The sequence below is a fragment of the Bos grunniens genome, chromosome X (assembly GCF_055505025.1).
Source record: "Bos grunniens cultivar Pamir isolate PY7600 chromosome X, Bosgru_T2T1.0, whole genome shotgun sequence".
Classification (NCBI taxonomy): domain Eukaryota; kingdom Metazoa; phylum Chordata; class Mammalia; order Artiodactyla; family Bovidae; genus Bos; species Bos grunniens.
In genome coordinates, this window is record NC_141194.1 from 48,717,374 (window position 1) to 48,736,065 (window position 18,692).

The 18,692-nt window shown below is 36.3% G+C and overlaps 1 long non-coding RNA gene across 1 annotated transcript in view; it reads right to left on the reverse strand.

Annotated features, from left to right (window-relative positions):
* Positions 1 to 8,511, reverse strand: part of LOC147340287 (uncharacterized) — a 59,305-nt gene extending 50,794 nt beyond the window's left edge. Inside the window, exon 1 of the long non-coding RNA XR_015159942.1 lies at positions 1 to 8,511. This exon is cut by the window's left edge and continues 26,679 nt beyond it. This is a non-coding gene — a long non-coding RNA (uncharacterized LOC147340287).
* Positions 8,512 to 18,692: the final 10,181 nt, after the last annotated feature.

An 18,692-nucleotide genomic window follows, 5' to 3' on the forward strand; every position in this document is an offset into this window, starting at 1 on the left:
TTCTACAAACGACAATGAAAACACGACAACTCAAAACCTATAGGATGCAGCAAAAGCAGTACTAAGAGGGAAGTCTATAGCAATACAATGCTACCTCAGGAAACAAGAAAAACATAGAAGAGACAACCTAACTTTTCACCTAAAACAACTGGAAAAAGAAGAAGAACAACAACAACAACAAAAAATTAGTAGAAGGAAAGAAATCATAAAGATCTGAGCAGAAATAAATGAAAGAAACAATAGTAAAGATTAATAAAACTAAAAGCTGGTTCTTTGAGAAGATAAACAAAATTGACAAAGTTTTAGCCAGACTCATCAAGGAAAAAAGAGAGAAGAATCAAATCAACAAAATTAGAAATGAAAAAGGAAAAAAAAAAAAAAGGAGAGGTTACAACAGACAATGCAGAAATACAAAGGATTATGAGACTATTATGAACAACTATATGGCAATAAAATGGATAACCTGGAAGAAATCAACAGATTCTTAGAAAAGTTCAATCTTCCAAGACTGAACCAGGAAAAAATGGAAATTATGAACAACCCAATTACAAGCACTGAAATCGAAGCTGTGATCAAAAATCTCCCAGAAAACAAAAGCCCAGGACCAGATGGTTTCACAGGAGAATTCTACCAAACATTTAGAGAAGAGCTAATGTCTATCCTTCTAAAATTATTTCCAAAAGTTGCAGAGGAAGGAACATTTGCAAACTCATTCCATGAGGCCACCATCACCCTGATGCCAAAACCAGACAACGACAACACAAAAAACAAACCTGGAGGCCAATATGACTGATGAACACAGATGGAAATATCATCAACAAAATTTTAGCAAACAGAATTCAGCAACACATCAAAAAGCTCATACACCATGATCAACTTGGGTTTATTACAGGAATGCAAAGATTCTTCAATATATGCAAATAATGTGATACACCATATTAACAAATTGAAAGATAAAAATCATGTGATCATCTCAATAGATGCAGAAAAAGCCTTTGACAAAATTCAGCACCCATTTGTTATTAAAACTCTTCAGAAAATAGGCATAGAAAGAACCTACCTCAACATAGTAAAGGCCATATATGATAGTTTAGTTCAGTACAGTCACTTAGTCATGTCCGACTCTTTGTGACCTCATGAACCACAGCACACCAGGCATACCTGTCCAATACCAACTCCCAGAGTTTACCCAAACTCATGTCCATTGAGTCAGTGATGCCATCTAAACATCTCATCCTCTGTTCTCCTTTTTTCCTCCTGCCTTCAGTTTTCCCCAACATCAGGATATTTTCAAATGACTCAGCTCTTCTCATCAGGTGGCCAAAATATTGGAGTTTCAGCTTCAACATCAGTCCTTCCAATGAACACCCAGGACTGATCTCCTTTAGGATGGACTGGTTTGATCTTCTTGCAGTCCAAGGGACTCTCAAGAGTCTTCTCTAACACCACAGTTCAAAAGCATCAATTCTTCAGCACTCAGCTTTCTTTACAGTCCAACTCTCACATCCATACATGACTACTGGAAAAACCATAGCCTTGACTAGATGGACCTTTGTTGACAAAGTAATGTCTCTGCTTTTTAATATGCTGTCTAGGTTGGTCATAACTTTCCTTCCAAGGAGTAAGCGTCTTTTAATTTCATGGCTGCAATCACCATCTACAGTGATTTTGGAGCCCAAAAAATAAAGTCAGACACTGTTTCCCCATCTATTTCCCATGAAGTGATGGGACTGGATGCCATGATCTTAGTTTTATGAATGTTGAGCTTTAAGTCAACATTCTCTCCTCTTTCACTTTCATCAAGAGGCTATTTAGTTCTTCTTCACTTTCTGCCATAAGGGTGGTGTCATCTGCATATCTGAGGTTATTGATATTTCTCCCAGCAATCTTGATTCCAGCTTGTGCTTCATCCAGCCCAGCATTTCTCATGATGTACTCTGCATATAAGTTAAATAAGCACAGTGACAATATACAGCCTTGATGTACTCCTTTTCATATTTGGAACCAGTCTGTTTTTCCATGTCCAGTTCTAACTGTTGCTTCCTGACCTGCATACAGGATTCTCAAGAGGCAGCCTACAGTAAACATACAGGATTCTCAAGAGGCAGCCTACAGTAAACATTAGCCTACTGTAAACATGGTGAAAAACTGAAAACATTCCCCCTAAGATCAGGAATAAGACAAGGGTGTTCACTTTCACCACTATTATTCAACATAGTTCTGGAAGTCCTAGCTACAGCAATCAGAAAAGAAAAAGAAATAAAAGGAATCCAGATCGGAAAAGAAGTAAAGCTCTCACTGTTTGCAGATGACATGATACTGTATATAGAAAACCCTAAAGATAGCATCAGAAAATTACTAGAGTTAATCAGTGAATTTAGAAAAGTTGCAGGATACAAAATTAATACACAGAAATCACTTTCTAGAAAGTGATTATACAGAAAATGCATTTCTATATACTACCAATGAAAAATCAGAAAGAGAAATTAAGAAATCAATCCCATTCACGATTGCAACATAAAGAATTAAATACCTAGGAATAAACTTACCTCAGGAGATAAAAGAACTGTACACAGAGAATTATAAGACACTGATGAAAGAAATCAAAGATAACATAAACAGATGGAGAGGTGTTCCATATTCCTAGGTAGGAAGAATCAATATTGTGAAAATGACTATACTACCAAATGCAATTTACAGATTCAATGCAATCTCTATCAAATTACCAATGTCATTTTTCACAGAACTAGAACAAAAAATTTCAAAATTCATATGGAAACACAAAAGAGCCTGAATAGCCAAAACAGTCTTTAGAAAGAAGAATAGAGCTGGAGGAATCAACCTTCTTGACTTCAGATTATACTACAAAGTTATAGTCATCAAGACAGTATGGTATTGGCAAAAAAAAAAAAAAACCAGAAATATAGGCCAATGGAACAAGAGAGGAAGACTAGAAATAAACCCATGCAACTATGGGTACCTTATCTTTGACAAAGGAGGCAAGAATATACAATGGGGCAAGGACAGCCTCTTCAAAAAATGGTGCTGGGAAAACTGGACAGCTACATGTAAAAGAATGAAATTAGAACACTTTGTAACACCATTCACAAACTCAAAAAGGATTAAAGACCTAAATGTAAGATCAGACACTATAAAACTCTTAGAGGAAAACATAGGCAGAACACTCGATGACATAAATCAAAGCAAGATCCTCTATGACCCAGCTCTTAGAGTAACAGAAATAAAAACAAAAGTAAACAAGTGGGACCTGATTAAATTAAAAGCTTTTGCATGGAAAACTATAAGCAAGGTTAAAAGACAACCCTCAGAATGGGAGAAAATAATAGTAAATGAAATGACTGACAAATAATTAATTTCCAAATTATACAAGCAGCTCATACAACTCAATGCCAGAACCACAAACAACCCAATCAAAAAGTGGGAAAAAGACCTAAACAGACATTTCTCCAAAGAAGACATACAGATGGCTAACAAACAGATGAAAAGATGCTCAACATCACTCATTATTAGAGAAATGCAAATCAAAACCACAATGAGATATCATCTAACACTGGTCAGAATGGCCATCATCAAAAAGTCTTCAAACAATAAAATTCTGGAGAGGGTGTGGAGAAAAGGAAATCCTTTTGCATTGTTGGTGGGAATGTAAATTGATACAGCCACTATGGAAGACAGTATGGAGATTCTTTAAAAAACTAGGAATAAAAGCACCATATGTCCTAGCAATCCCACTACTGGGCATATATCCTGAGGAAACAAAAATTGAAAAAAAAAACATGTATTCCATAGTTCACTGCAGAACTATTTACAATAGCTAGAACATGGAATCAACCTAGATGTCCATCAACAGATGAATGGATAAAGAAGTTGTGGTACATATACACAATGGAATATTACTCAGCCACAAAAAGGAACACATTTGAGTCAGTTCTGATGAGACAGATGAACCTAGAACCTATTATACAGAGTGAGGTGAATCAGAAAGAGAAAGATAAACATCATTCTAAAGCACATCTACAGAATCTAGAAAAATGGTACTGAAGAATTTATTTATAGAGCAGCAATAGAAAAACATAGAGAATAGATTTATGGACATTGGGAGAGGGAAGGAGAGGATGAGATGTATGGAAAGAGTAGCATGGAAACTTTTATTACCATATGTAAAATAGATAGCCAACAGGAATTTGCTGCATGACTCAGGAAACTCAAACAGGGGCTCTGTATCAACCTAGAAGTGTGGTATGGGGAGGGCAATGGGAGGGAGTTTCAAAAGGGAGGGAATAAATGTATACTTATGGCTGATTAATGTTGAGGCTTGACAGAAAACAACAAAATTCTGTAAAGCAATTAGCCTTCAGTAAAAAAAAAAATAATAAAAATTTAAAAATCCATTGAGCTGTAGAGTCATGACATGTGTATTTTTCTGTATGTATGTTTATACCTCAATTTAAATTGTGCCTAAACAAAGATTGTGAGTTACATGAAACTGGAGTTTTTTTTAAGTTCTGAGTACATCATGCAAGATGCCAGGGTAGAAGAAACTCAAGCAGGAATCAAGATTTCTGGGAGAAATATTAACCACCTCAGATATGAAGATGGCAACACCCTAATGGCAGAAAGTGAAGAGGAATTAAAGAGCCTCTGGGTAAAGGTGAAAGAGAAGAATGACAAAAGCTGGCTTAAAACTCAACATTCAAAAAACAAAGATCATGCAATTCAGTCCCATTGCTTCATGGCAAATAGATGGGGAAAAAATGGAAACAGTGACAGACTTCATTTTCTTGGGCTCCAAAATCACTGCAAACTGACTGCAGCCATGAAATTAAATATGCTTGCTCCTTGGAAGAAAAGCTATGACAAACCAAGACAGCATATTAAAAAGCAGACACATTACTTTGCCAATAAAGGTCTGTATAGTCAAAGCTATGGTTTTTCCAGTAGTAATGTATGTATATGAGAATTGGGCCACAATGAAGGCTGAGAACTGAAGAACTGATGCTTTTGAACTGTGGAGCTGGAGAAGACTCTTGACAGTCCTGTGGACAGCAAGGAGATCAAATCAGTCAGTCCTAAAGGAAACCAGTCCTGAATATTCATTGGAAGGACTGATGCTGAAGCTCAAGCTCCAGTACTTTGGCCACCTGATGGGAAGGGTCGACTCACTGGAAAAGAACCTGATGCTGGGAAAGACTGGTGCCAGGAGGAGAAGGGGACAGCAGAGGATGAAATGGTTGGATGGCATCACCAATTCAATGGATATGAGTTTGAGCAAACTCTGGAAGATAGTGAAGGACAGGGAAGCCTGGTGTGCTACAGTCCATGGAGTCACAAAGAGCCGGACATGACTGAGTGACTGAACAACAAAAAAAATTGAAGCATCAGGTGGGTGTTTTGAGAATATGATCTTTCATAGCCTAAGGAATCTGACTGTGAATTGTTTCAAGTCACTGACATAGAACTATGACAGTTTGAAAATTTAGAGTGAGGTCTGCATGTCTTGGGGGTTTCCCAGGTGGTGCTAGTGGTAAAGACCCTGCCTACCAATGCGGGAGGCATGAGAGACACGGTTTGATCCTTGGGTCAGGAAGAGCCCCTGGAGTATGGTTGGCAACCCACTCCAGTATTCTTACCTGGAGAATCCCATGGAGAGAGGAGCCTGGCAGGCTACAGTCCATAGGGTCACATAGAGTCGGACACAACTGAATCAACTTAGCACGCATACTGCATGTCTTTAGGAAAGAAAGGATAGTCAGCCTATTCCACAAGGCTTCCCAGACTGACTCTGTTTAGGTGAACTCACTGAGATTAAGAGTCTCTCTTCTCCATGTATATCTGAATATTTGATTGAATGAGTTAGTGCTTTAGGTTTCATGGTCCTCAAAAGTCTATCAAGCTGAGAGAAATTAGAGGATAGTGATATATTTACACTAGTACCCCAGTTTTCAAATTTACCACATGAAATATAGCTCACTGGCGGGCATCCTTATTAAGCCTACCCACTCAGTTAACTTTTTCTTAGTCTAAAAGATTCTTGGGGAGTATGAATTCAGAGGTATGGGAGTGAATTATATGATTTTAACATCTAACATCATTGGGATCTAATAGCATTAAATGCCAAAACAGAGATTTACAGGTAAAAGCATTTTATTTGCCAATGGGCACCATCTCTTACCTCAGTTAATCTATCTTTAATGTTTATTTGATTCACCAAAGCATTTGAGTGACATGTTATACATTCACTTTATAGACATGTTAAAGACTTCAGTTAATCGAAGCCTTGGAATCCATCCAATCTCACCTATTGTGTTTTGTTATTATAGCTTTATCTCTCAGGCTATTTCCCAACCAGGGAATTACCCAGGTACTCTATGAACAGAGTTGAGATCTTAGTGGCCAAAGTTGAGTAACATGAACTATCCAACATGACCAGGAGTGTAATGAGTCAAGACCAAGGGAACACTACAAGCCAAACTGGGAATGCTAATTTCCTTCCTCAATAAAAAGAGGTTTTACAGGAAGGGGGTGAACAACAAATTAACTCCTCAGTTTCTACTGGAAAACAATATATAAGAATCCAAAAGAGAAAGGAAAATTACATCTACTGAACTGTAGAAGGTAATAAATGAAGACAATACTAAAACATCCCACTGATTCCCCTAAATGAGATGAGGGAGAGATAGAAGATTGAGTGAGCTTACAGAACAGAGAACACTAAATTTGATGTTTGACAATATCTCCCCTATGCTCTCCCTCAGCCCCAGCAATGTTCTTTAAGAAAAGCTGAGATAGAGTGTGGACCAGAGATTAGAAGAGAAAACATTTTACTAAGCAGGGACGTGTTTCCATCCTAGAACTAGCCTAAGAATAAGAGGGACAAAGACAAAAATGTCAGGACATGGGTGACATCATTAAAACATCACATGTAGATCAGTGACAGTGAAAGTGTCAGTCACTCATGTCCAATTATTTGTGACCCCATGGATTGTAGCCTGCCAGGCTCCTCTATCCATGGGATTCTTCAGGCAAGAATACTGGAGTGGTTTGCCATGTCCTTCTCCAGGAGGTTGTCCCATCCCAGGGATAGAACCCATGTCTCATTTGTCTCCTGCATTGCCAGATGGGTTTTTTACTATTAGTGCCACCTGGGAAGCCAGACTGGAGTGGTTAGCCATTCCCTTCTCCAGGGGAACTTCCCAACCCAGGGATCAAACCTGGGTCTTCCACATTGCAGGCAAATTCTTTACCATCTGAGCCACCAGGAAAGCTCCATGTACATCAGTAGATCATGGTATACCCAAATTGGTCTCAATTATTTAAGTGAGGTTTGTTGCCTGATACTTCTCCCTAGACCATTTGGCTGCATTTCAAGGAAGAAGAGAAGAGGATCCTGAATACTGACTTTCACAATTTCTGAGTTTTCCATAAGAGTTGTATACTAATTATTCTGGATGTATGAATATAAGTAACTGACAAAAATTCAGATATTTGAGGAGAATTAAAAATTAAGCAAATAATTCTAAATGAAATATTAGTGAATCAAATCGAGGAGCATACTTCAAGAATACACCATAGTGAAGTAGAGTTTAGGCCAAAAGCATAAGGATGAGTCAGCATACCAATAATGTAATTCAATACATTTAGTATGTAAAAATATGCCATATGATTATTCTTAGATCCCCAAAATAAACAATATTCAACTTTTATCCCTGACTTGAGAAAAATTCTGAAATTAAAAAGACAAATTTCTTAACTTGATAAATACCATTTTAAGAAGTCATCTGAAAGTATATTTAAAGATGATACATCAAATCCATTTCTAGTAAAGTCAGGAAAAAGACCAGGCTGTCTCCTATTCCCACTATTATTCAACATTGTTTTGAAAGTTCAAACCCTAACAGTAAAAGTACAATAAATATATAAAGAGCATTATAAAACTTAACTGAGGTACACAAAGAAGGCAAATGGAGAAACTTACCACATTCCTGGGGTGAAAACCCAGTCCTGCAAAAATGTCAATTCTCCTGATATTAATCTACATATTTAATATAATTCAAGAAAAAATGCAGAATTGTCCAGGAAGATTTAGCAGATGAGCTGTTGAGAGGGCACTTCCCTTACCATATGTTAAAGCTAGTATCAAAATAATTACAACAGTCTTCATCTGGGAAAAAGTTCATTGCAGCACTGTTTATAATAGCCAGGACATGGAAGCAACCTAGATGTCCATCAGCAGATGAATGGATAAGAAAGCTATGGTACATATACACAATGGAGTGTTACTCAGCCATTAAAAAGAATACATTTGAATCAGTTCTAATGAGGTGGATGAAACTGGAGCCTATTATACAGAGTGAAGTAAGCCAGAAGGAAAAATACCAATACAGTATACCAATGCATATATATGGAATTTAGAAAGAGGGTAACAATAACCCTGTGTACGAGACAGCAAAAGAGACACTGATGTATAGAACAGTCTTATGGACTCTGTGGGAGAGGGAGAGGGTGGGAAGATTTGGGAGAATGGCATTGAAACATGTAAAATATCATGTATGAAAAAAAAAAAAGAAACATGTATATTATCATATGTGAAACAGATCGCCAGTCCAGGTTCGATGCATGAGACAGGTGCTCAGGGCTGGTGCACTGGGATGACCCTGAGGGATGGGGTGGGGAGGGAGGTTGGAGAGAGGTTCAGGATGGGGAACACATGTACACCCATGGCTGATTCATGTCAATGTATGGCAAAAACCACTACAATATTGTAAAGTAATTAGCCTCCAATTAAAATTTTAAAAATAAAAAAAATTATATTTGCTAAATGAAAAAAAAAAAACTGCAGAAACAGATACACATATATAGGAATTCAATACAAGATGAATATGAGATTTCAAATGAGTGGGGAAAGGATAGGTTGTCCAATAAATGATGTTAATAAAACTGACTATACATTTAAAAGAAATATTAAATCCCTACCTCTTACTGTACAAAAAAAAGAAAATATAGAATAAATAAAAATTTAAACATTAAAAAGCCTAAACTAAAACTATTTCTACAATTGGTAGTGTGAAGTGTTTAAAAATTGAAGCAACAACAACAAAAAGAAAGAACTAATATACTTAATTTATGAAGATCTCTTTTTATCAGTGCAAAAAAAATCCCTTAATAGACAAACGGGCTGAGTATGAACAGCTTATTCATATAAACAGTAATACAAATGGTCATTAAACACATAGAAAATTCTTAATCTTACACATTATCAAAAACATGGAAAGTGAAATGCCAAAGATGTATTTGTTTACATATAAAATGATCACTGATGAAAGCAGAACAAATCTGGAGAAAGAAATTCTACGTTTTTGGTAGGGGTCTAAGTGTATACTGTCTTTCTGAAGGGCAATATGGTATTGTCTGTGTATCTTTTAAATGTATGAACATTTTTTACCCAGTCATTCCACATCTAGGAATTTATCCTACAAAAATAACTGGAGAGGCAAACAAAATTAAATGCATGATAACCAGAGCAAGCCTTATTCAGAAAAATCGAGACCATCCTAAAGGTCCATTAACAAGAAATTAATAATGATGAAAAAGGAAGTAAAACTCTATTTTCTGACTTGGAAAATTTTATATTTTTATTTTCATATCATTTTATCAATGTGAAAAAATAATATCCTAATAGGAAAATGGAATGTAAATATGGCATATATATATCATACATATCACATATATTAACTAAAATGTTAACATGTTTCCCCATATTCTTGTTGTCCTTGACCAACAAAGGTCCATATAGTCAAAACTATGGTTTTCCCAGTAGTCATGTAAAGATTCAAGAGTTGGACCATGAAGATGAATGAGTATCAAAGAACTGATGTTTTCAAAATGTGGTGCTGGAGAAGACTCTTGAGAGTCCCTTGGACTATATGACAAACCAGTCAATCCTAAAGCAAATCAACCCTAAATATTCATTCGAAGGATGTTGCTGAAGCTATAGCTCCAGTACTTTGGCCACCTCATGGGAAGAGCCGACTCATTGGAAGAGACTCTGCTGCTGGAAAAGATTGAAGGCAAAAGGAGAAAGGGGGCAGCAGAGGATGAGATGGTTAGATAGCATCACTGACTTAATGGTCATGAATTTGAGCAAACTCCAGGCAATAGTGGAGGACAGAGGAGCCTGGCCTGCTACAGTCCATGAGGTTGCAAAGAGTAGGACACGACTTAGTGACTGAACAACAACAAAGGATAGGATTTTCTCATTTATTCAATTCTGAACCTGCTTTTGTTTTCATAAGAAATATAAGGCACTTTTTAAATTTAAAACTGAAAATCTTGGAATGAAAGAAAAATGTTTCTTTTTTTTTTTTATTTTACTTTACAATATTGTATTGGTTTTGCCATACATCAACATGCATCCGCCACGGGTGTACACATGTTCCCCATCCTGAACCCCCCCTCCCACCTCCCTCCCCATACCATCCCTCTGGGTCATCAAGCTAAATTTAATATTTAAAAATTGTATTTATAGTATATAAAAAATTTTCCTTCATTATATTTTAACTTTTAGATTTATTTTAAAATGAGTATATATTTCTTTCATAAAAAAGTAATTATTTTTTAAAGATTAAAAAGTAAGTGTGAATTTGGAAAATGGGAGATAAGATGAAAAAGACTGTAAATGTTTATAGCAGCTTTATTAATGATCATCATACCCAGAAACAACCAATAAGTCTCCTTCAACAGGTAAATAGGTAAACAAACTCTAGAATACTAATACAATGGAATGTGATTCAGAGATTTTTAAAAAGTGAGGTATCAAGCTAAAAAGAGACATCAATGAATCTTAGATAATTAAATGCAAATTGCTAAGTGAAAAAAGCCACTCTGAAAAGTCTGCATAATGCATGATTACAATTATGTTATTATATATAGTGATACCAGAAACTATAAAATTCCTAGAGGAAAACATAGGCAGAACACTCTTTGATATAAATCACAGGAAGATCCTCTATGACTCACCTCCTATAATAATGGAAATAAAAACAAAATAAATAAATGGGACCTAATTAAACAAATGCGACTAAATAAAAACTTTTGCACAACAAAGGAAACTATACGCAAGGTGAAAACACAGGCTTCAAAATGGAAGAAAATAAGAGCAAAGGAAGAGACTGACAGAATTAATCTCAAAAATATATAAGCAGCTCATGCAGCTCAATTCCAGAAAAATAAATGACCCAATCAAAAAATGGGCCAAAGAACTAATTAGACATTTCTCCAAAGAAGACATACAGACGGCTAATAAACACATGAAAAGATGCTCAACATCACTCATTATCAGAGAAATGCAAATCAAAACCACAATGAGGTACCATCTCACACCAGTCAGAATGGTGGCTATCAAAAAGTCTACAAACAATAAATGTTGGACAGGGTGCAGAGAAAACTGAACCCTCTTACATTGTTGTTGGGAATGCAAACTAATACAGCCACTATGGAGAAGAGTGTGGAGACTCCTTAAAAAACTGGAAATAGAACTGCCATATGACTCAGCAATTCCACTGCTGGGCATACACACCAAGGAAGCCAGAACTGAAAGAGACACATGCACCCCAATGTTCACTGCAACAGTGTTTGCAATAGCCAGGACACGGAAGCAACCTAGATGTCCATCAGCAGATGAATGGATAAGAAAGCTGTGGTACATACACACAATGGAATATTACTCAGCTATTAAAAAGAACACATTTGAGTCAGTTCTAATGAGGTGGATGAAACAGGAGCCTGTTTTACAGAGTGAAGTAAGTCAGAAAGTAAAACACCAATACAGTATATTAATGCATATATACGGAATTTAGAAAGATGGTAATGACAACCCTATATGCAAGACAGCAAAAGAGACACAGATATAAAGAACAGACTTTTGGACTCTGGGAGAAGGCGAGGGTGGGATGATTCAAGAGAATAGCATTGAAACATGTATATTACCATATGTGAAACAGATTAACAGTCCAAGTTCGATGAATGAAACAGAGCACTCAAAGCCAGTGCACTGGGACAACTCAGAGGGATGGAATGGGGAGGGAGGTGGGAGGAGGGTTTGGGATGGGGCACACATGTACACCCGTGGCTGATTCATGTCAATGTATGGCAAAAACCACAATACTGTAAATTAATTAGCCTCCACTTATAATAAATAAATTAAGTTTTAAAAAGAGAATAAACAATGGGACCATACAAGGGCAGGACAAGCTAATCTCTTTATAGCCAAAAAGGTTCATAAACCTTACCCAGTGACCCATTTATTTCGAGTAACATTTAGTACATAGAGTGTTTGAGTTGGGAGAACCCTTCTTTTAAGGCAGGGCTTAGAAATACTAGGAGTTCAAATATTAGGATAAAAAGTAAAGCTCGTATTCAGTGGGAAAAAAAAGTTCAATGGCTTCCAGGGGCTCAAAGGAGTGAATAGATGATGCACAGAGAATTTTTAGGGAAGGAAAACCATTCTACATTTTACTGTAATGGTAAATCTTAATGCATATAAATTTAAAAAATCATTCAGGATGTTGAGGCATGCCAGGATGGAATGTAGAATGAGACAAAACAATATTAACTGTATTACAAATGTATGAAAAAACCTCACTGAAATGTATGGGATAATGGTGCTGTCTCAAGTAACTTTGAAAATAGGTAGCATCTGTAAGACTAAAGGCAAAATAAGGTATATATAAGCATCTTATTCTAGCTAAGAGTTGTTTCCCACTGGGGTGAAAGTGAAGTCGCTCAGTTGTGTCTGACTCTTCGCAACCCCATGGACTGTAGCCTACCAGGCTCCCATGTCCATGGGATTTTCCAGGCAAGAGTATTGGAGTGGGGTGCCATTGCCTTCTCCGATAATTATGGTTGAATACTATCAAATGAAAACTGAAAATAAAAGTAAAAGCATTTTACAGTAGAAAACTTTTGTAAAGATAGGGCTCCACATAATGTGTTAATTTAAGTCTTTATATCACTTTGTTAGTAAGTTTTGTTCTTAACACTATTATGGAGTAGCCTACCTTGCATTAACAGACATTTGAAATAACAGTCAAGCATGCCATGTGGTGGTCTAAATATCAAACAATATACTTATTTATATATACAGCATCACTCAGTACCTGCTAAAATGAATGTGAAAATTACAGAACCTAACATCTTATACTACAATAATAAAAAACAAAAACAAAAAAGTGACCAATGAAGGCAGAAAATAGGACTTAAAAGAATCTAATCTTAATTGAATTTTAAAACATTCATAAAAGGAATAAATGCATATTTCACAAACAGTGAAAGCAAATATTTCAACAAGCAATTCAGTTCCAGGTGCGGACAACAGCATTAGCCTAATATATGACAATGACTTCAGAGGAGCAAGTGTTCTTTTCTGTAAATGAGAAAGCTGTGAGACGACAGAAAGTCTGCCACGTGAAGAGTTAGAAGGAAAAGATACAAACCCAAACTTAGATGTAAAGAAAAAAACAAAATAAAATTAAATTAAATATTGAAAAACTGGAAACTGTGGCACATCAAAAAATGCTGAATAACTGTCTTCTGTGAGAGCTGAGTTTTTGTTCACACAAAAGTATTTATGTACAACACCACCCTTATGGCAGAAAGTGAAGAGGAACTAAAAAGCCTCTTGATGAAAGTGAAAGTGGAGAGTGAAAAAGTTGGCTTAAAACTCAACATTCAGAAAACAAAGATCATGGCATCTGGTCCCACCACTTCATGGGAAATAGATGGGGAAACAGTGGAAACAGTGTCAGACTTTATTTTTCCGGGCTCCAAAATCACTACAGATGGTGACTGCAGCCATGAAATTAAAAGACGCTTACTCCTTGGAAGGAAAGTTATGACCAACCTAGATAGCAGATTCAAAAGCAGAGACATTACTTTGCCAACAAAGGTTCGTCTAGTCAAGGCTATGGTTTTTCCTGTGGTCATGTATGGATGTGAGAGTTGGACTGTGAAGAAGGCTGAGCACCGAAGAATTGATGCTTTTGAACTGTGGTGTTGGAGAAGACTCTTGAGAGTCCCTTGGACTGCAAGGAGATCCAACCAGTCCATTCTGAAGGAGATCAGCCCTGGGATTTCTTTGGAAGGAATGATGCTAAAGCTGAAACTCCAGTACTTTGGCCACCTCATGCGAAGAGTTGACTCATTGGAAAAGACTCTGATGCTGGGAGGGATTGGGGGCAGGAGGAGAAGGGGACGACAGAGGATGAGATGACTGGATGGCATCACTGACTTGATGGACATGAGTTTGGGTGAACTCCAGGAGTTGGTGATGGACAGGGAGGCCTGGCGTGCTGCGCTTCATGGGGTCACAAAGAGTCGGACACGACTGAGCGACTGATCTGATCTGATCTGAAGGCTTACTGGTTAAATATCTGAGGCATATCTGGCCTTGAACACTTTCCTTATATGCTGGAGCTGTAAACAAGTTTTCTCAGTCATAAAAAAAAATTGTCAGCAGTTGCATTAACATGAAACAATGGTCTTAATACAAGGAAAAAAAAAGAGAGAGAAAATTAAACAAAACTCCTAGATAAGAGGGCATTTGGCAGGATATCCAAAAACGACCCCACTGGGGTAGGGGTTAACAATTTAGATAGTGATGTACATATACACTGGAATTAAACAACTGTGTAAATGTATGGCAGATGGTAGGAGCTAAGTTTCTCACTTTTGGAGTGGAATGTTACAAACAAGTAAGAGGAGGAGACTTGAATGATCCATATGGATTATTAATGTTCCTTTTGATGATGGATTAGAATTGAAGATATCAGCAATATCTCATGTTTAGCTTAATATAGATATAATTCTTACATATGGAACGAATATTTATAGATACATATATATACGTGGTTTAGTATACACACACATTTCTTTGCTCAGTCTGCTGAGAGGACCTCAAAGCAATGGAGTCCTAATAATAATGAGCACATCCAGCACCAATGTCATGGTTTTTAATATCATTCTCCAATAAATGGAACTACGGTTCCCAGAAGAGGTTGACCCAAGAAATATATAATTGAGCTTAGAGTTTCTTGCAATGCCAGAAAGTAAATGCTCAAAAATAAAATGATGGAAGTATGTCAAAAGGCCTTGAGTCAACCCAAGAGCATTCAATGGTCAAAGCTGTAACAATTTTGACCAATAAGATAAAGTGGTATTGGATTATAATCCAAAGTATAAAATAAATATCCATGAGTCTGTACTGATATAAATACATTAGTTAATAAATTAGGAAAGAGACAAATCTCTCATGCAGAATAATTTCTGATAAACTGTGTAGATATTTCACCTTCAGAGAGTTGGAGCACAACTCTCAACTTTGTGTGGGCTGCATATAATAAATTCCTTCCAAAGTGTACAGTACTGAAAGGAGGGGCAAAGTATCTTTGCAGTGGATAGAACTGATACACATTCACTCAAGCTAGGTGATCAGGTCATATAAAAAATTATACATCATAACGATAATATGTATATTTGACATAATGTGATGAAAATGGTACTCTATTGCTGTGATCTTCCTCCTCAAAATCTTTAACTCTAGATTGATCATGAGGAAAATATTGGACAAATTCCAATTGAGGGATACTCCACAAAATGCCTGTCTAGTACTCTTCATTCTATCAAGATCATCAAAAACAAGGAAAGTCTGAGATATCAGAGGCAAGAGCAGCCTAAGGAAACAATGACTAAATGCAATGTGGTATCCAGGATGGGATAACTAGAAGAGAAAAAATACATTATATAGAAACTAAGAAAATCTGAATAAAGTATGGACTTGAGTTAATAGTAATGCTTCATTAGTGCTTCATTAATTGTAACAAATATACTATAAGATGTGAAAAATAGGGGACATTTAGTCTGGGGTATATAAGAACTTTCTATGTTGTCCTCCTAATTTTTCTGTAAATTGAAAACTATTTTAAAATAAAAAGTTTATTTAAAAACTATCTAGACATAGGAATACATCCAGAAATGGAAGCAGTGGTGTAAGGGAAGCAAGAAGGCCAAGACAATTTTGCTATAGCTTCTGGTCACATGATATGTGGTTAACCCAGGTTAAGGCTCATGGAGAAGGCAAACATCTACATGGGGAATGTATCAGGAGAATTTATCAGAAAAGGCATATGTGGAGGGGACCCTGATTTAGCTGGCAAAAGCAGTTTTACACATACACACACATTTGAGATTCAATTTACATTTGTTTAATAAGGAAACTGATGTGTTTCCAGTACGAGGATACTCTTTTCTAGACTTTTTGGAGTCCTAGGTTAACTTATAAAGAATACAAAGCATAATAACTCAAAATCTTGATGTCATTCATCTGTGGAATAAAATCCATGGTATCATGTAAAACATATCAGTACAAACATTTTTATGCTCCAAAAGGATCACTCTAACTAAAGAATTATATATGGAATTACATACACACACACACACACACAGAGATACACACACTGCTATCATATCACATCGTACATACTACTGTTAATTTCAACTTCCACATATCACTTTAACCACCATGGTGTTTATTATCAAGAGAAACAGGAGGTCAGAATGCCACTGTAATCTTCATTTTCAAACCAGAATCCTTTAACTTCAGGCATCCACTCCTATTTCCTCCACCCAAGCTCTCAGCATGTTCCGATATTCATTTTAAGATTGTATTTGAGTCCTTTTCCCATGGTAGCATCATGAAATAAAATAGTGAGTTTATCTAAATTTGTTGTCAACAAAGATGTGCTGTCTGATTTGTATTTATTAAAGTAGGAAATTCGGGATAGAAGTTTGTAACATGACTTCATTTGGGAACAACTTTGACCTCAGACCTTGCAAATTCAGTGAGAAGCTGAAGAGTCCATTGGGAAAATACTAGCTTTAGAAGGAATCTTGAAGGTCTTCTAATCCAGAGTTCTACCTAATGTATGAAACTATTCTTGAACATTTCCAGCAAATCGGCTTCCATTTAAACAGCTCCAGTGAAGAGGGTTATCTTCAATTTATTGCTAGAAAGTTCCTAAAAGTAAGCCAAAAATCCAACTTATTGTAAATCTGAAATGATTTGCCCTCTGGAGCTACCCAAGTAAATGTTACCCCTCTTCTATCTGACAAGGCCTTTAATTATTTAAAGAAAAATATCCACAACCCCAGTCTTTAGACTAAAGCACTCGTGAAGCTTTTTATAATTGTTCTGGGTCTATTTGTAAATGAGTTACCATCTCGGTCACTTTTCACGTTATCTGTGTCCATCTTAATTGTGGCACTCTGAAATGATCCAAATCTCCCAACATGAATGGTCAAGTACAGAATAAAACATTATGAAGGACTTCCCTGTGCTGGACATCATGCCTCTACTAATAAAGCCTGAGACTTTAGTACATTTGTGTGCTCACATGGTGGGCTCATGTTAAACTTATAGTAAATTAAAACTACTGAGTCTTCTTCACAAATGCTATTTTTAAGCTATATAATCCTTTTCCTTTATTAACTGAAGTTTTGATACAAGCACAGGGCTTTACATTTTATCCTATTCAATTTAATCCTGTTAAATTTGTCTATATTTCTTTCATTCTACTAAGGACTTTTGGATCTTGTTAGTGACATCCAGTGCATTCTGCCTTCTAATGCTATACTATTTGCCATTGGATGGGCAAGCTATACTTTCATACCTAGTCATAGAAAAATAACTTCAATGGGACAGAACTGAAGTTAGAAACCTCTTGTTTACATTGACACATCATTTGGCACTTTCAATTTACTAACCCATCTACTGGCCTGTTATTATCTAGCTCATGTTACTATATTTTTGCTCTTAAGGGCATTTTGAGAAACTGCCAAATACCATGGTGAGGTACACAATGTTTACTGCCTTGTGAGGTCTCTGGGAGGCAGCTCAACAAAAAGGCAGGCATCCTTCAGAGCAGCTGAAGCACAAGTGGCCCATGTGATTGCCAATTTGGAGGCATACCATATGTATTAGGACACTGGACAGATGTACTAAAGGATAGTCTTAAATATTAGCCATAACTCAAAAGTCAGAAAGCCAAACCTCCAAACTGCAGTTTTGATAATGACAGAGTTGATTCTCACACATGCATTTTTATGTAACCTGTACCAGGGTGAACAGCAGCAGAGATGCTTCATTTAAAAACAACTAATATGTTGCCACAACACCCAGGAGGTAAGTGAGTACATAATTTATAATAAAATCTTTTATAATAATAAGCTAGTGTATTTTAATAGGTTCAGGGGAGAGCAAAAGAGTCAATTGGTTCAGTACACACTCTGGAATCTCAGAATTGGGCTCAAATTTTTACTCTATCACTTAATAGCTATGAGACCCCAGAAAATTAACCTCTTTTAGTTTATTTCCTTATTTGTAAACTGGGGAAAATAATAGTAGTACTATCTTATAGGATTGCTATGAAAATTGAACATAAGCATGAATATATTAGCTATTATTGTCCTTCTAATCTGACAGAAACAATCTTATGAAATCCATGCTAGAGCTGAGTAATCAAGCTCATCAACTATTTTTTAATAATAAATTACAGCATCTTCCCTGAAATTACCTTAAACTCGCTAATCTTCACATTGGGCTAAGAAGTTCTGAAGTTGAA